At 41.5% G+C, this 19,808-nt stretch overlaps 1 protein-coding gene and 1 long non-coding RNA gene across 7 annotated transcripts in view; one reads left to right on the top strand and one right to left on the bottom strand.

The window, feature by feature from the left end:
- LOC309860590 overlaps window positions 1-19,429 on the bottom strand; it is a 41,406-nt gene extending 21,977 nt beyond the window's left edge. Inside the window, exon 1 of one of the 3 annotated variants that reach the window (XR_014309466.1) lies at window positions 19,101-19,429. This is a non-coding gene — a long non-coding RNA (uncharacterized lncRNA). The remainder of the gene's footprint in view (window positions 1-19,100) is intronic. The other 2 variants (XR_014309467.1, XR_014309468.1) reach the window with 2 other exon arrangements.
- Window positions 18,302-19,808, top strand: part of CPQ (carboxypeptidase Q) — a 460,217-nt gene continuing 458,710 nt past the window's right edge. Inside the window, exon 1 of one of the 4 annotated variants that reach the window (XM_082722832.1) lies at window positions 18,302-18,421. The gene's annotated coding sequence lies outside the window, so the exon portion shown is untranslated. Of the gene's footprint in view, window positions 18,422-18,555; window positions 18,747-19,808 lie in introns of those variants that run through there. The other 3 variants (XM_082722829.1, XM_082722830.1, XM_082722831.1) reach the window with 3 other exon arrangements.

Below are 19,808 nucleotides of genomic sequence, written 5' to 3'. Positions count from 1 at the left end.
TTTGTGAAAACTCCATTGAGAAGGGCTGCTTGAGGATGCTGGAGCAAAACAACAAAGCTAAACAAAACAAGAAGGAACCTGGATTCTTGGAAGTCCATAGGGACCACAGCTTCCAACCCATTCTAGACTGCCTGCCCATCTCTGGACTATATGAAAGAGAAATTAATGTCAGTATTATTGGAACCACTATATTTTATGGTGTCTTTTATACAGCAGCTTAGCTTTTTGCCTGTCTAGTTTATACCAACAGGAGAAAGAGCATCATTGTGGGACTCAGGAGGGTTGGGTTCAAAGAGCTGTGTGATGTTGGGCTATTTTGTCTCAATCTGAGAAGATAAATAAGAGCACTTTGGATATTGTCTTTGGCACAATCCTTCAGCCAAGGGAGGCCATCTGGACCGGGCAGCAGCTGCAGACTCAGGGAGAACAACTCTAAAGCAATGCCAGGAGGTGCTTTTTCCATTTGTGTCCTCCTGCCCAGCTTGGTCCTAGATCCTTCTGGGGTAAATACCCCTCTTATTCATGAACCAAAAATTCATGCTGCCAAAGAATGAAGTGGATATGTAAAAGAACTGTCAGACCAAACACATATTAGCAAATGGCTGGCCTTTGTTTTGGGAGATACATCTTTCATCAAAGAAGAATAGTTAGAGTTGCCAGGAGAGGGGTGGTTAATATCTTGGGGCATGCATTCTGGGTTCTGTTGGACTTTTGTTTCTCTCCGATATGGTGACTTTGAAGCACCAAAGTTCAACTGCTGACCTCCCTCTACATGGTTTTTACTAATAATCATGGCATACTGGCTGTAACTACCAGAGAGGTCCTAATTAGTACTGAAACTTGAAATGCACACCCATGGACATTATTGCATGTGATACTTAGAATCAGTTAGAAGGTGAGAGGGGTATCAGTCTAGATTTTGTAGACGAGAAAACTGATGTCTGAAGAATTTTCAATAACTTATGGAAAGCCTGTCTCTCTCTATATATAATTATACTATGCAGCTCCTCTATATATTGAGTAAAAATGGCCTCTATGGTAGATTGAAGTATTAGCCCCACTTTCTCATCTCCCCCTTCAAAAGTGAGTTCATAGTTCCTCCCATTAGAAGCAAAAAGTACTTCCTGGTCTCTTGACTTTGGACTCAGCTGTCTGACCTGCTTTGGCCAGTGGAATGGGGGGTAGATAATGTGCCTGTTCTGAGCCTCAGTGTTAAAAGACATCACAGTTTCTGCCCGTCCTCTGAGGCTTCTGCCATTGGCATGGGAAGGAGATGCCCTGGATCAGCTACATCAAGGAGGATGAAAGAAGCCCCACTCAGTGATGCTTCCCCTGGAACCTGGAGCTCAGAATGAGACATGTGGAGAAAATCTGAGCCCACCCTACAGCAAGGCACTGAGCTTGGTTAAGTTTGCAGACTGAAGCCGAGCAGCCAGCCAAGCTCAGTCTAGGATAGGCCTGGCCAACCTGCCGATATGTGAGCAAGAATAAATGAATACAGTTTTATGACACTGAGATGGTTTGTCACAGACTGAGATGACCTTTTAGAACACTTCTTCAGCTACTATGGAAACATGACAGGTACCATTATTTTGCTTATATAATTCCTTAATGGCTCCCTGTAGCTTTTATGATGAAGTTCACACTCTAACTGACCTCTAAAGAGTCTTGGATCTGATCCTTCCCTGACGGTCCCCAGCATCTCCTCTTTTACATACCCGTTATGTCGGGTCTCCACATGGGTCATGCTGTTTGACACCTCTACACCTTTGTGTACTCAGTTCCCTCTTCCTAGAATGTCTGGTTTCCTTCTCCGTCCAATTAATTCAAATCATTCTCTAGTATCCATTTCCTGGCAGTTTGTTGTATGCCTAGCATTGTGCCACAATTTCTACTTTGTGATGACTGTACCCATCTTCTTCTGACATTTAATCACTGCTGCCTGTCACTGATACCTTGGGTCTCTATCACCCCTCTTAGGAGCTCAATTCTCTAACAACACCTCCTGCCTGGCTATAGACAGTAGCCACTGCTAAGCTTCTCCTGAGAGAGTGCCCCTCTCATCAGCACAACCTTACTGCTGGGGTAAATGGTTGGTTGGTGGGCTTTCTTGCCTTTGGTAATTTATCTCTTATATCTGTCTGGTAATCTTTAGCATCTATTTGGTAATCTCTCTGGACTTTTAAGCCATTCCTCCGCCATCTGCCTTGGCAGCTCTGGCATTTGCATTTCCTTTAGTGTGGAGCATCATTTTCCCCCAGATTCCCAAAAAGCTAACTTAGCTGCATGTTAGTATCATCTCCTGAGGTCATTGCCAGGTGTTAAATCCCGTGTCAGTGGAAAGTGCTACCATATCAACAAACTCTCCCTTATTCATCTCTATGTTCCATCCTTCCTGACCCTGCATCTTTAGGGACAGTCTGATTATTTTCTGAACTCCTGCTGGTACATACTAGCCAGATCCTGCATTGGCTTTGGGTTGTAATCCCTTATTCCCATACAAAGTCCAGCCCAGGGCATCCAGAGCCCTAATCTTTGCATAGCAGACCTGCCTCAGTTGAGAATTTTACTAGCTTTGAAGCTTTCCTGTAATGATTAAGGAGGGTCATCAGGCTTTTCCGCTCTCCTGTGTGGGAGATGAAAGCCTCTTTATATGATACCACAGGAGTGGGCTGTCTTCCACACTTAGCTTTTGATTATAAATTAATCACTCTCAACCACTGTCTATTGCCTGAGCACAGCCACTCAATTCTAGTGTTCTTACAATTTCTTCCATATTTCTGTAATGCATCACACCCTCTTTTCGTGCTAAAGAAATATGGAAGTACTCAATGAATAAGACCACCTGCAAGGAAGGAAATTCTGAAAGAGGGCTAATAGCCACGGGCTGGTTGTTGACCAGCAGTCCTCCCAGAAGTTAGGGAAGTGAAGGCATAGAAGCATGGAGCCCTGTAGTAGGGTGGAGGACGACAAGCAATTTAGAACTGGAGTTGGAGCTGGAACCACACAGTTATCAGTAGTGCACGTCTTCTGAGAGTTAGTTTAGTTGTTATTCTACTGTAACATGCAATCTTTGTGAAGTCAGATAAGGTAGCTAGATTCCTTGCTCACAATGAGGAAAAGGCAAGTGCTCTCCTTTTGTGCTTCTCAATTACCCCCACCCCTTGTCACAGGAATAGGATAGAGACGTATAGAATAGGGGTCCTGGCAAAATGCTTACAGCTGAGGCTTTATTCCAACACTTGGGGGACTCTATCAACGCCAGTCATTGATGCTTCCCCATATGGCCATGTTCAAGGGTTCCTGTACCAGCCAGCCCTTCAGGGAGACAATGGCAATGACTAGTGATTGCTCCCTTCGTCACCTCTTAAGGGTTAAAGGACATAGACGGCAGCTCTAACTTCCATTTCTAGGATTATCACCATCCACTTTCCAGCAGAGACTCGACTTTATTAAAGGATTTACTCTCACTTATCAGTCTGTTTGAGGAGGTAATATTTTCAATCTAAAAGTAATACAAGTTATTTCTAGGGAAAAAAAAAAGGAAATTTCATATACAGAAAAAGAAGAAACAAACACATTCAATCTCATTGTCTGTGTGTCTCATCACAGACAACCACTGTTGCATTTTGGTACAATTTAGTCCATGTTTTTCATAATTCTATTTTACATGGTTATAATCTCATAAAGCATTTTTCCTGCTTTAGGCTTTAATATTATAAAAAGAAACATTTTTTCCATTGTAATCCTTGTGAACATAATATTAAGAGGAATATTACACAGCAATGAATGTATCGCCTACTTAATCATATCCTTGTTTAGGGAAGATATAGGATAGGATTTATAAGAAATTATATATTTATATAATTGAAATGCTATAAATATGGCCTCTATTAAGGCTTTTAATTAAAAATTTTATGCTGATATTTTCCATGTTATAAAAAAATTATTTCTAAATAAATTGCTGCATATTTCCCTAAGTAGATGTTCTGAAACTTATGAGCCATTTGGTATTATTAGTCATATGATATACTGTTGGTATTTTGCGATAGTAAACTAATCTGTTGTGTTTATGGTGATTAGAACAGACATCTAGAAGTACATTATTTAGGTAAAAGTGCATTATTACATTAGAAGTACATTATTTAGGTAAAAGAGTGTGACAAAGACTGCTAGCTTTCAACAGACCTATTGTCTCTTTTTCATAACTAGACTACATTTCCCAGTGTCCTTGCAGTGAAATGTGCACACATAGCTGAATTCTATCCAGAGGGATGTTAGTTACTTCTAGGCTTCCCCATAAAACATTACAGGCACACTTCTCTGTACTCTTTTTACTGCTGCAGAATGACCCCTGGACATCTCCATTGAAGCTGGCCAAGGATCCATTATTTTCAGATTCCTGAATGATTGTATAATTGTGTAGAGTCCCTCCCAGTGTCCCTCCACCTCCCTCTTTATCTTACACACACACACACACACACACACACACACGCACACACACACACACACAAGAGACCTGAAATAGTTCTGTCATATCAACTGAACAAGAAATATACTTCTATTTTGTTTGAGGGATTATACTACATTTTTGGGTCAATGTTTCAGCAGCTAGTATTAATAAACAAATATACATTTTAAAATATCTTTGTATATTGGGTTATTTTTGGCACTTATTTTTAAACTGCTATCTAGAAATGTACTGTGAATGCATATACTCATCTGCACTGTATGCAAAAGCATACATCAGTGTCAGTAGTTAAAATATATTTGGCACCTTGCATGAAAAGATTTATCATCATTAACTTTGCCTTTTTTTGATTACTAGTGAAGTTGAATTTTTTTGTTTATTAGTCATTGGTATTTCATGTTTGTTTCAAATATGGAACTGTATAATTTTTTTTAAAGCACTCAAATGTGTCTTCTCTTCTGTGATGCCTTTTATTGTTCTAATATACATGTTTACAGATAATTTGAAATTCATACTCTACTGGCCTGAAAAGTCAAGTTTACATTTTTGGTTGATATTTTAGAGGATCCCAAACTATGACTGTATTTTAAAGATATATTAAGTAATATTTCACAACCCATAAGACCAAGGAAAAAAACAACTGGATTTGGTCCTATAATTCTGGGAAAACTGAATTGTTAATCAGATAATTGCAGAACAGCACATTCAAAACAAATACCAGGCAGTTCACTTGAAACTCTGATGTTGGAAAACAGGGCCACCACCTGGTATGTTGTATATTTATTTAGTTTTGGGGAGGGTAATTTGGCTGCAATTCCCTGTAATTAGGAACAGTACTATAATGGAGTTTAGCTCAACTCATACATTGGCTTTGACTTACATGACATGTTACCATCTTGGGTTTCTCACATGAGCTGAATGCTTTCTTCCAAATGCTATTCTCTGCTAGAAATGGGGGAATGGGTGGTGACCAGGATTCCAGAAGTATAACCCATTCCCCTCTACTTATTTTTACTTATCTCTTCTTACATGGCTCTGCCAGTTACCTTTACCTTACCCTCATGGCTGTCTTGGTCAGCCCAGTCTCAGCTATTATTAGGACAAACAATACAAACATTTACTGAGTCTTACTCTGTGTCAGGTACTATTGTAGGTGATGGAAATATAGTAGTTGTAAAGGAGTAAAAGAAAACTCCCTCTCCTTGAGGAACTTTCAGACAGTATAAGGTAACATAATAAATAACTAGTGTTACATAGTGTGTTAGAAAACAGTAAGTGCTATGGGAAAAAAAAGTAGAGCAGGGTAAGGGTAATTGGGCTCTCTGGGGTGGGGAGGGGGGGCTGGCTGCAGTATTAAATGGGTGGCCAGGGTTGGCCTCATGGAGGAGATGAGTTCTGAGCAAAAACTTGAAGGAAGTGAATGAGGAGAGTTGGTCAAGTAATGTCTAGGGAAGAGGAGCAGCCAGTGCAAAGTCCCTAAAGCAGGGGTGCTTAGGGAGTAGCAAGAGAGAAAGCAGTGGGGCTGGAGTTGAGTAAGCATGGAGAGGGGAGGCAGGGGTGGAGGTTACACCATGCAGTATATTGCAGGCCATTAGAAGCACTTTGGCTCTTACTCTGGGCACAGTGGGAAGGCACTGGAGGATTATGAACAGATGAATGACATTACCTGACTTACAATGTAAAAAGTTCTGTTCCCATTATCTATTGCTATGTAACAAACCACCCAAATCTTCCTGACTTAAAAAAAAAATGTGTTATTATTTCTCATGGTTCTGTGAGTTGACTGGGCACAGTTAGGCAGCTCTTCCTTGGGGTCTCCAGTCAGATGGCAGGTGGTTGGGTCCCCAGCTCAGGCATTGACTAGGACCCCCTGATAAAGATTGGGCTTCTCAAACATGGACGTTGGGATGATGGGGGAGTACTGCAAAGGCAAGCATCCCCAGAGACCCAAGTGAAAGCTGTGAGGATTCTCAGGAACTAGCCATGGAAATCCCAGAAGGATACTTCTGCCTCATTCCAGTGTTCCAGCACGTCTCAGAGGTCAGTCCAGATTAGTAAGAGGTGTTTTAGACTCTTCTAGCTGGAGGATGGCAAGGTCATTTGCAAAAGAGTACATGGGATGGGAGGTATTCTTCTGGCTAAAATGGGAAAATATAAAATGCCTCCTCTAACTGTTATGGTGAGAAGAGATTGGGTGCTGGGGGGCAGGATGGGAAGGGTCAAGTACCAAGTGAAGACTGGGATGGTTATTGCAACAATCTAAGCAGGAGATGATGGTGTTGTGATAGGATAACAGTAGAGATAATAGAAAGTCATCAGATTCAAGATTTATTCTGAATGCAGAGCCATCATTATTTACTGATACCTTGGATGTGGGTGTGAGAAAAAGGAATCAAGATGTTACCAAAGTTTGTTCTGGGCAACCAGAAAGATGGAGTTGCCAGCAGATATGAAGAACATTTCAGGTAAAGCAGATTTGGACATGATTAAGTTTGAAATGTCTGTTAGATAGCCAAAGGAAGAACTTAAGTTAGCAGTTGGTCATATAAGCTGAGAGCAAGGATGGAGAATATTTTAACACATTTAAAATCACTATGAGTGCTCTATGAGTGCCTTCTGAACTTTTAAAATCTGATAGATTTTTATTTTTCTCATTTTAAAATGCTGCACACTAATTACAATAACCACAATATACACACCTTCCAGATGCCTACCAACAGTAGAATGGACAAATATATTGTGGAATATATAATGGGATATATATAGCAATGAGAATGAATGAGTCATAGTTATGTACAATAATATGAGTGAGTCTAAATATTTAAAAATTTTTAGGTATTAAATTGTAGTAAGAGCATGGAACATAAAATTTATTAAGTGTACATTTTTAAGTACTATTCAGTAGTGTTACATGTATTCACATTGTTATGCAACAAATCTCCAGATCTTTTTCATCCATGCAAAACTGAAAAACTATACATTAAACACAACTCCCTATTTCCCCTTCAGCTAGACCCAGGAAGTCACCATTTCTACTTTCTGTTTCTGTGACTGCTTTAGATACTTCATATAAGTGGACTCATACAGTATTTGTTTTTGACGACTTACTTATTTCACTTAGCACAAGGTCCTCAAGGTTCATCCATGTTGTAACATGTGACAGGATTTTCCTTCCCTTTAAGGCTATATAGTAGCCCTTTCATGTATACACCACATGTGTATACATGTTTATTTATTCTTCCACTGATGGGACACGTGGGTTGCTTCCACCTCTTGGATCTTGGATCTTGTGAATAATGCCTCTATGAACACGGGTGTGCAAATAATCTTCTCAGGCTTCTACTTCCAATTCTTTTGGATGTATACCCAGAAGTGGGGTATCTGGCTCCTAGGTATTCTATTTTTACTTTTTTGAGGAACTATCATACTGTTTCCTTTAGCGGCTGCAGCATTTTTCATTCTTACCAGTACACGAAAGTTCCAATTTTTCCATTCCCTTGCCAACATTTCTTACTCCTTGTTTTTTAAAATAATAGCCATCTTAATGGGTGTGAGGTGGTATCTCATTGTGATTTTGATTTCTATTTCTCTAATAATTAGTGATGTGAGCATCTTTTCATATGCTTATTGGCCGTTCGCTTATTATCTCTGGAGGAATGTCCAAGTCTTTTGCCCATTTTTTAATCCATTGTTCCTGTTGTTGTGGTTTTTATATATTCTGAATATTGGCCCCTTATCAGATATATGATTTGCAAATATTTTCTCTGATTCTGCTGGGGGAAATTTTTACTCTGTTGATTATGTCCTTTGCTATACGGAAGTATTTAATTTTGACGAAGTCAAATTTATCTATTTTTGCTTTTGTTCTGTGTGCTTTCGGTGTCAGATCCAAGAAATCATTGCCAAACCTAATGCCATGAAATTTTTCCCCTATATTTTCTTCTAGGAGTTTTATAGCTTTAGGTCTTATACTTCGGTTTTTAATTCAGTTGAGTTGATTTTTGTATATGATATAGGGTTTATTCTTTTCATGTGTATCCTTTCCCATCATCTTTTGTTAAAACCACTGTCCTTCCTCACTGAGTGGTCTTGGCACCCTTGTCAAAGATCTTTTGGCCATTTACGTGAGGGCTTACTATTGGGCTCTCTATTGTATGTTATTGGTCTATACATCTATCCTTATGCCATCAAACATATTTTTAAATGAAAGAAGCCAGGCACAAAATAACAGGAACTATATGATTCCATTTATATAAAATTAAAAATGATTAAATCTAAACTATAGTGTCAGAAGTCAGTGTAAGGATACCCTCATGGGGGTGGGTGGCTGGAAGGGGATATGAAAAGGGCTTTTGATGGTATTGGTAATATTGTTTCTTGATCTGTGTGCTGATTATACAGGTGTATTCACAAATAAAATACACTGAGCTATGCACAGGTGTTTAGCATTCATTTACTTTCAGAATTTTTATAACTATAATCATTTTTAAAAAGTAAGCTCTGCCCAGGGTACCTGGGTGGCTCAGTCGTTAGACATCTGCCTTCGGCTCAGGTCATGATCCCGAGGTCCTGTGATCGAGGCCCACACTGAGCCCCACACTGGGCTCCAACCCTAACTCGGACCCTCACCAGCTCCATGGGAGGCCTGTTCTTCCTCTCCCACTCCCCCTGCTTGTGTTCCCTTTCTCATTGTGTCTCTCTCTATTAAATAAATAAAATCTTAATTAAAAAAAAAAGTAAGCTCTTCCCCCAATGTGGGGCTCAAGCTCATAACCCCCAAATTAAGAGTTGCATGCTCTATTGACTGAGCCAGCCAGCTGGCCCTATACTATTTAACAGTCTTAAAACTATTGCATGCAAATAGAGAAATATGATAAAAATCCATTTATTCTGTATTGATTTTAATTACTATGACGTGTGTGTGTTTTTCCCTGTTGGATTCAAACTTAGTAGACGAGATCAGAGTTTCAATATTAAGTTTCAGCCATTCGCATTCAGGTAGGCTTCTTTTGTCACATTCCTGGCAGAGTAGTTAGGGACTGAGCCATGAAAGAGAATAAGCAATGCTTCATATTGCATTCTTTGAAGGAGCCGGGTGTTAAAAACAGAATCCAACTAAGTAAATTTGAAGATCTAATTGGGTTTATTAAGTGATTCATGAATCAGGCAGAATTTCCAATTCCCCCGCTCTGCCTGTAGAGAGAGGTCTACAAAATGGACAGTTTTTCTACAGGAAAGAGGGCAGGGTAAGCAAGACATTAGCAAAAGAAAGGATTGCTTCAGGCAAGGTCACCTTTCCTTAAGGGGAAGGCAGGGAGTCTTATCATGCAGAATAATTCATCTTCCTTTTGAGTTGTGAGATAAAGAGCACTGGTGTGACAAATCACCTTACTGGTGCTCACCAGAAAATGCCTGACTGACTGCTCAAGACTCCGTTTCTAGGGGAGGGTGCACCCGCAGTTAGGTTAGGTATTAAGGCCAGGTTTCGTGACTTAGCCTAGCATAAAGAAACTCCATCTGGGCCTGTGTTTTTCTTGTGAACACAGGTAATGGTGACTTTTGCTAGTTGAGGAACAGCATCTGACTATAACACTCTCCTTAACTGTAATATTCTGGTAATGTCTACTCTAACAAAAGAAATGTTTTTCTATATTGCCAAGCTAGTCAGGATAACTGGCAAAATAAAGACCCATCAGTTATTCCTGTAAGCCCATGTCAAAGGCAAAAGAGAGTGTAGACTTCAACTGTTACCTATATTAGAGCATCCAAACCCCGTGTGACTTGGCATCCTGAATGCCAGGAATGAATTGTAGGTGTGCTGAGGGGGCCTCCTCCAGCAAGGATGTGCCTCAATCCTTCAACCCAGTTTGCCTTAAAGATAACATTTTCTTTGTGTGCGGGGATATGCAAAAGGTTGGGAAGTCAGTAATGAGAAGACATGGTAAGAAGGGATCCTAGCACAGTGAACATTTCCACTTACAAACAGAGAATTACTCCTCAATCCTGATAGTAACTCAGGTTACGGAGATGGGCAAGGGGTCTCCAAGGAAGTAAGGGATAGTGGTTTACTTAACAGTAAGGTAGAGTGGTTTCCAGGAACGGCTCTAGAGTCAAACTACTTAATTTTGAGTGATGGCTCTACCACTAACCAGAAGTTTTGTAAAGTACTTGAAAAACAGAAAGACACTGATCTGTGCCTCAGTCTCTGCATCTATGATTCATAGAAATGTACCTCATAGAATCATGTGAGAATTAAACTCCATTGGCTCAGTGTTTATTATATAGTAAGTATCAAGAAGTATTAGCTATTATCAACATTGAGTACCACTGAGTAATATTTATTGAGTACCAAGCTTGACTGTCAGGTTTGCTAGGAACTCTTACAAAATTTAACAAAAATTTTACAGTTTTTATAAGGTTTATTCCATCAAACCTGCAATGTAAGTTTTATTATTTCCCATTTTATAGATAAGGAAACTAATGCTTAGGTTAAATGACTAGTCCATGGCTACACAGCTAATAAATGGCAGAGGTAGACTTTAACTTCTAGGTCATGTAAACCTATGATCTTCAAATGTTTTTGCTAATATACTCCCTGGCACAATTTAAAAAACAAAACAAAACAAAACACATCTATGATTTTCATTGTAAGGTTAATAGTTGCAAAGAATAAAGTTTCCAGCATGTTGTAAATATTGATGTCTCAAAAACAAAACTGTTATATCACACTTCTGTCTTTGTTTTTTAGAGCAGGGGGCACAGAGAGGGAGAAAGCTTGAGCCTTGGTAGGGGGAGGAGATGGACATAGAGAATGTTAAGCAGGTTCCACGCCCCGCTCAGAGTCCTACATTGTGCTCAATCTCACAACCCTGACATCATGACTTGAGTCGAAATTAAGAGTTGGATGCCCAACGAAGTGAGCCACCCAGCCACCCTTATATCACTCCTCTAAATGTATCCCGTGAATCGTTAAGTTCTACAATGGTTGGATATTAACCATCACTCTTTTAAAAAAAATTCTTGAAAAACTTTTAAAAGGTCAAGATTTTGCATTGCTCCTTTCCTTCCATGAAATTGTTTTTCCATCCTAATGCCCCTCATCCAGAATTGTATCCCTCTATTTTTTAGTTTCAAAACATTTTGTGGATTGCTCTATCATACTTTTTATCCACAAAAAAAAAAAAAAAAAAACCCACGTAAATTTAACCTCAAAAGAGTTCCAGTGTTACAGAGCTAGAACAAATAATCCTAAAATTTGTATGGAACTCCAAAAGACCCCAATACCCAAAGCAACTTTGTAAAAGAAAAGCAAACCTGGAGGTTCACAGCCTGCACTTCAGGTTATGTTACAAAGCTGTAGTGATCAAACAGTATGGCACTGGCACAAAAATAGACACATAGATCAATGGAACAGAATAGAAAACCCAGAAATGAACTCACAAGTATATGATCAATTAATCTTTGATAAAGTAGGAAAGAATATCCAACGGGAAATAGACCATCTCTTCAACAAAAGGTGCTGGGAATACTGGACTGCAACATGCAAAAGAATGAAACTGGATCACTTTCTTACATCATACACAAATATAAATTCAAAATGGATTAAAGACCGAAATGTGAGACATGAAACCATTAAAATCCTAGAGAAGAACACAGGCAGTAACCGCTCTGACATTGGCCTTAGCAGTTTCTTTCTAGATATGCCTCCTGAGGCAGGAGAAACAAAAGCAAAAATAAACCATTGGGATTACATCAAAATAAAAAGCTTCTGCACAGCAAAGGAAATAATCAACAGAACTAAAGGCAACTTACAGAATGGGAGAAGACATTTGCAAATAATATATCAGATAAAGGGTTAGTATCTAAAATGGTTAGAGAACTTTTAAAACTCAACACCTAAAAAACAAATAATCCAATTATAAAATGGACAGAAGACATGAACAGACATTTTTCCAAAGAAAACATACAAATGCAACCGACACATGAAAAGATCCTCAATGTCACTCATCATCAGGGAAATACAAATCAAAATGACAATGAGGTATCATCTCACACCTGTTAGAATGATTAAAATCAATGATGTAGGAAACAATTGGTGTTGGGGAGGATACGGAAAAAGAGGAATCCTCCCACACTATTGGTGGGAATGCAAACTGGTGCAGCCACTCTGGAAAACGGTAAGGCATTTCTCAAAAAGTTGAAAATAGAACTCTCCCTGATCCAGCAACTGTACTGGTATTTACCCCAATTAAAAAAAAAAAAAAACCTAATTCAAAGGGATATATGTACCCCAATGTTAATAGCAGCATTATCAACAATAGTTAAATTATGCAAACAGCCCAAGTGTCCATCGACTGACGTGTGGCTAAAGATGTGGCATACACACACACACATTTACACACACATACACACACATATACACACACAGTGGAATATTATTTAGCCAGAATAAATGAACTCTTGTCATTTGCAATGATGTGAATGGAGCTAGAGAGTAGTATGCTAAGTGAAATAACTCAGTCAGAGAAAGACAAATGCAGTATGATTTCACTCACATGTAGAATTTAAGAAACAAAACAAATGAACAAAGGGGAAAAAAGGCTGGGAGAGAGAGGCAAATTAAAAAATAGACTCTTAACTGTAGAGAACAAACTGATGGAGACCAGAGGGGAGGTTGGTGGGGGGATGGGTAAAATAGGTGATGGGAATTAAGGAGTGCACTGGTGATGAGTACTGGGTGTACCATGGAACACCACAGAAGTGTTGAATCACTAAATTGTGATTTAAATTGCAATATTTGTGTTACACTGTACATTATTATACTGTATGTTAATTGACTGGATGTTATTATGCTATTTACTGTATGTTATTACACTGTATGTTAACTAACTGGAATTTAAATAAAACCTTAAAAAATTTTTGTCTTATAATTGAATTATTTTAATTACTGATAGTACATTATTTACTAAAATATAAATATGTTACACATTTAATAAATAGTTATTGAACATAAATGTAAGCTATTGGAAATGAACTTGCAGGGAACACATGGGAGTGACAGGTGTTTATGCAACTTTATTTAAGGGAAATATCAAAATGTCCCTTAGCTTGGCTTCTGGGACATCTTTTCCCTTAGGGCAATGCATTTTCGAGACGCATGGGGTATGCGAGAGGAATTTTTTTCGTTTGGAAAGCAGGAGAAAGGCAATTATAAAAGATACCTTTCAGGCAAATCAATGTTTGGAAGGAGACAATATGATGCTCTGATCTTGAAACTGGTGACTTAGAACTCTCCATGCCTGTCTGCCTCTTGGAAAGTCCGAGTGCTAAGATAACCACACGCTCCTGTTGTTCTGGTGTAATTACTGAAAACACCTCCTGTCACTCTCTAACTACCTCAGTTTGGATGATATTATTGGTCACCCCATCTAGTACCCGTTCAGCTTTCCCAAGGGAACACGTATTCACATGTGAAGACTGTTCATAAACGAGGGGGTGCCTGACTTATTTCTTTCTTTCCTGCTAAATTTTTAAAATATTTGTTGCATACCTATTTTGTGCCATACACTGAAAGTTACCTTGACATCCATTTTCTCATTTTATCATCAGAATTGCCATGGGAGGTGTTTTTATTGTACTCTTTTTTCTTTCTTGCCTTTTTTTTTTTTTTTTTTTTTTTTTTCCCAGAGAAGAAAGCTGAAAACCCAGAGAGTTTAAATGACTGGTTATAGCTAAAACGTGGGTAAATCAGAATCCATGCCCAGTCTTCAGGTCTTTAAAGTCTATGCTTATCATCAAGACCCGCGCCTGGGTCTCCAGCACAGGGCACACTGGCTTCTGTTGTCTGGTTCCCTTCCCTGGCGCGCGGGCTCCTGCCTCCTGGAATGAGGGTGGCAGTTTTGGTCTTTTCACGACCAGATTGAGCTGTTGCCCCTATTTCCGTGCAAAATACCCTCCCTCCGGCCCTATTTCATAGCTATCCACACTTTCTCTTCATCTCTGTCCTAATTCTGTTCATCAGCATCTCTTTTCTGTGGCTATACTACACCCAGCCCCTTTGGGAACGGCCCCCAGAGTGATCTCTCCAGAATGCTAACTTCATCATCTCCCTGACCCCCTTAACCCAGTGTGGTGCTTCCCAGAAGGAAAAAGTCTGAACCTTACCACGATTCACTCTTTCCCAACGTACAGGGCAGCTGCACTGAACTCTCCTTTCCTTCTCCAACCCCCATAGGCCTTGTCAGTTGTTTGTGCCACACATGTGTCTACCTTCCAATCCTGTCTTCTACTCATATGTCAAATCCCAGCTTCGATCCCTGAGCAGCTTTCCTGGGCTGTGTGGGCCTGTCTCTGCCCCCACTACTTTGGTGTCCATCCAGTGATGGTGCTGGAGCCAAGGGGTACAACCCCTCAAAGCCAAGTGCTCACATGACTTCCCATTTCCAGCGTCCAGCGTCGTGTGATGCTCTTGACCATGGAGGGAGTATTCACGCAATAGAAGCTGGCAAATGATACGAATCATGTCTTTTTAATTTTTTTTAATTGGTTGGTAAATATTTAGCAGCACAGTACTGTGATCCTCCTAAGTTTTCATAACACTCTATTATTTATTTCTTCATTTATTCAGTGTATATTTACCCACTGCTACCTCCGTGTCAGATACCACTGTAGTAGCTGAGGATTTAAAAGTGGGACAGTCGGATAGTTCTCGAATCATGGGGCTTATAGTGTTGAAAGGAGGAGACAGACCTTAGTCAAATAGTCACATATAAAATATAAAATAATTATGTTAAAAACAAAAAATGCTTTACCATGTCAGAGGATATTTGGCCTAGTCTAAGAAGATTTTTCCTGAGCTAAAATCAGAAGGATAACTTTGGGTTGAAGAACGAACAAGGTGAGGGAATAGCATTCCAGGCCGAATGAACAACATGTGCTGTGTTCAGAAAGAGTATGAACCTCAGGAGCAAGGAGAGTGGACAAGTGTGGCTAGAAGGAAGCTGGGAAGCTTGGCGGAAGAGGCAGGTGCAGAGCTAAGGCCACAATGAATTTTGAAGACTCAGGAGTTTCCCTTTTATCCTAAGAGGAGGGCAAGTCACTGAAGTGTTTTCAGCAGGAAGACCACCTGGTGTAGTGGAAAATCAGTACAACATGATGGTTGAGAAATCAAGTCCGGAGCCAGGTTGCCTGGCTTAGAATGCTTCCTAGCATCTTACTAGTAATTTCCCTCTGCCTCAGTTTCCTCCTGGGTTAAACGGGCATTAAATAATACCTACCCTGTAGGGCTGTTTATGAGATTGTAAAGCTCTGAGAACAGTACTTGGCATATCATAAGTGCTATGAAAATGCTTGTTAATTAAATAAATAAAAACATCTTTGATAAGACAGCTGAATGTCCTGGGTACTTATGGCCTACCAGGGATGCTGACATAAATAATTGTAACAAAAGATATGGTAATACGAAGATAAGGAGGAGCTTATTTTCCAGTGGTTATTATGAGCAGAACTGAGGGCATAAAGGTGTTCCAGTTGGAGAAAGCAATCCTAAGAGCTATGGACATACACAAATGTCACTGTAGTCAGAAGCTTAAAGCCTAGTATAGGAAATAGATATGAAAGAAAACCAACATGGAAAAATATATTGTAGAAGTACAAGTAAGGACTGATTAACTTTAACTCCAAAGCAGATGGGAGGTTTCTGGAGGAGGGCCCAGCATGGGCTCTGGAATCAGGCTGGCTCAGCTTAGAATGCTGACTCTGCACCTTACTAGTTGTGTGATTTGACTTCTCTAATCCTCAATGTCCCGCTTGGTAAAGCGGAAATAATAATAATAATAATAATAATAATAATAATAGTGACAATAATAATACCACGTAGCTCAGAGGGTTGATAAAAATTCACAGTTAATGCATGAAAAGTCTTAGCATAGAGCACTCAATAAATATTAAGCTATTATTACTATTACCTTACGAGATGAACTTTGAATGAGAAGGACTTTGCTCGGCACTAAAGGAATAACGTGAGAAAAGACCCAGGAATTGAAAAGCATCTGACACAGTTAAAGAACAGCAAGTCAGTGCCAGTTAAAGTGTGATCATCACTGCCAGTTGGTGAACTGTTCCATAATGAGATAAATATAGATATTGAGAGTAAATATTCAGAAGTTAGAAGAAAACAAAAACAAATTGATGGAGGAATTTTATACTTGTATACTTGTTGTATACTCATAATGAAAAGTGGGGCTTGTAGTTTTTGTGCCTTGTTTCTACTTTTTCCAGCAAGATTTTGAAGATTGATTAATTGAGAGAGAGAATGTGAGCAAGCTGAGGGGCGGGGAATGGTAGAGCAAGAGGGAGAAAATCCTCAAGCAGACTCCCTGCTTAATGGGGAGCCCAAGTTGGGAGACAGATTCTCATGACCCCTGAGATCATGACCAGAGCCAGAATCAGGAGTCCACTCACTTAACCCACTGAGCAGGTGACCCTGTAGCAAGTTTTTAATGTATCTAACAAAAATAACAGTCCATTACTGATTAGAAGTAATAAAACTTGTCGTTTGCCCCAGATAGTTTGAGAAAAAAGTAATTCAGTGAGTCTGGATATAGCACCAAGAGATGAACCTGCAAGAGTGGGCCAGGATCACATTGGGGAACTTCTTGGAAACTTTAATGTCTCTAAGTTCATACTTTATTCCATGGGCAACAGGGTTAACAAAAGTTGACAGAGATTATTAACTGAGGGTTATGCGTATATAGGTAAATGGACATTGCACTTTTTATACTTTCTCCCCCAGGGAGCATGTGGTTTTTTCTTTTTTTATTTAAAAGATTTTTTTTTTTTTTTTTTTTTTCTGGTTAAGAGGAGAGACCTGAATTGCTCCGTGTTTCACAAAGATAACTGTTTGTATTTGATAAGAGTGTGGTTAAACAAAGAAATTAAAATTTATCAAAACACAAAACGTTGAAAATACTTGAGCACACACTCTGTGACCAGGGATGCATGGGACTTGTTGAGATAACTACACCAGGTGATCTGATGAGTGTCTTTTGTTCTGGGGCACCCTCCTACAAATAATGCATAAATTGATAGAATCGACTCTTCTGTATTTCCCAGCTTGGGTCATGTCCTCCATGACCATCACCACCGCCTCTCTAGCAATCCTACACTGAGCCAAATGGGAGAAAAACGACATTTTTTTGTTTATTTATTTATTTTTTTAAGATTTTATTTATTTGCCAGAGTGGAGGGGAGGGAGGGAGAGAGAGAGAGAGAGAGAGAGAGAGAGAACACACAGGCAGGGAGAGAGGCAGGCAGAGGGAGAAGCAGACTCCCTACTGAGCAGGAAACCCTGTGCGGGGCTCCATCCCAGGACCCTGGGATCCTGACCAGAGCCAAAGGCAGGTGCTTAACGACTGAGCCACCCCGGCCTCTGGAGAATAAAAAACGGTTTAAGAATCAGTGTCCGGGGGCGCCTGGGTGGCTCAGTGGGTTGGGCCGCTGCCTTCGGCTCAGGTCATGATCTCAGGTTCCTGGGATCGAGTCCCGCATCGGGCTCTCTGCTCAGCAGGGAGCCTGCTTCCCTTCCTCTCTCTCTACCTGCCTCTCCATCTACTTGTGATTTCTTTCTGTCAAATAAATAAATAAAATCTTAAAAAAAAAAAAAATCAGTGTCCGGCATCAAAGCATGGGGTTTCCAGACTTCCTTTTGCCAGGCTCAGAGACAGACCCTAACCTGTTACGTTCTTTCAGCCTCACTGCCCCGTCCTTCCCCTAGCTGCACAGCCACTCATTCAAGCACAGGTCACCTCTGTCAAGTGTTTCCCCTGACCTGAGGCTACACACTTTCGGAAACACTCTCCTGAGTCTCCCCCATCCCTCCATAAACAAGCAAGGGCCAGGGGCCGAGGGCCCAGCGAATAACCCAATTTTCCGACGGGCGCCAGAACTAAGGTGAGCCCTCCAGTCACCTGAGCCTCAGAGGCCCCCTAGCTAGCCCCCGTGACCTCCCCCCCCACACTCCGCCGCAGTCCCCTGTAGCCCCCCCCAACCCCCCCGGCTCCCTTGCCCCCCAGCCCCTCCAGCCCGCCCCTCCTGGCCTGGGCGCCGCAGCGCAGTGGGGGCAGGGCGGGGGCAGGGCCGCAGTCACTAGACGGCACGGAGGGCTCCCGGCGGGCGCGTCCGGAGTGTGGCCACCGCCACCTGAAAGCGGGGTCGCGAGTCTGGCCCGGAGTACCGGGGTACCGCCGCCGCCCCCTCCCCCCGAGGGGCCCCACAGGTGCGTTCGCCGCAGCACCCCCGTGCCCGCTCGCGGCGGGGTCGAGGCCCGGGCTCTTCCCGCGGGCGGGCTGAGCGACTGCGGGCCGCAGGGATGGCTTTTTAAGTCGCTCCTGCGTGGGAGCGACTGGCTGGGGGGTGGGGGGCTGGGACGCCACGGGAGACGGGCGGGCCGTGCGGCTTCCGTGACGAGGGCGGACCGGGCCCAGGAACGGGAAGCCGAGCACCGGCGTCGGGAGGGAGGAGGACGCGACGGAACGGCTACGAGGGCGGCCGTGGCTGGGCCCGAGCGGCTCCCCCCCATCCCCCCGCCCTACGCGTCGGGGCCCAGCCCCAGGCGGCGGGGCTGCCCTACCCCCGACCTGGAACGGGCTCCCGGTTCCCCTAGGCCTCCGGACCCGCTTTAGCCGAGCTCCTCGGAAGTGTTTCTCCGCCTTTACCTTGTGCTTTCGCTTTTGGGGTGCACGCCTAGGCTCCGCTCAGACTCCCGGGTTCTAGGAAGGCAGAACCTGTCTGGCTGGGGAGGGACTCGGGGGTACGCCCTAAGCAACTGAAGGGACGAGCCTGTGCCCAGGATAGAGTTGCCTTGAGTAAGTGAATGAGTGCCCCTGAAGGAAGGCAAATGCAGAGTGGAGGCAGTGAAGACCCAGGCTTACAGCTGGATGGTTTTTCAAAAAGTTGTGCTAGTGTTGCACTCATGTAAACCGAGCCATTCACTTGCAAGGAGCTTTATTTTTTGCTGTTTTTAAAGAAAATAAGCACCAGAAGCGCCCCCTCATATTTCCAGTTTGGGTAGATTTTTGTAAATGTGTTGCTTGAGGTATGCCTAGTCTTTTTCTTGCTTGTGTTTTGTTTTCTGCTGCGGACTTTTGAAGAATCCTTGTCACTGTAATAGTATTTACTGTATTCCTGAAAGATAAGGGTAAAATCAAAAGGTAGAAATACATGACTCAGCTTTTAGTAACTTGTTTGTCAAATCAGACATTTCTCTTGAATTCAAGTTGGGGAAGAATCTTGTTTGTTTTCCTGAGATAGGTGCTAGCTGATTTTGTGAGTGACTGAA

Source organism: Mustela nivalis (genome assembly GCF_964662115.1).
Source record: "Mustela nivalis genome assembly, chromosome: 2".
In the NCBI taxonomy this organism is placed as follows: Eukaryota; Metazoa; Chordata; class Mammalia; order Carnivora; family Mustelidae; genus Mustela; species Mustela nivalis.
Note: the sequence above shows the minus strand (reverse complement) of the source record. Positions and strands in the feature narration are given on the sequence as shown.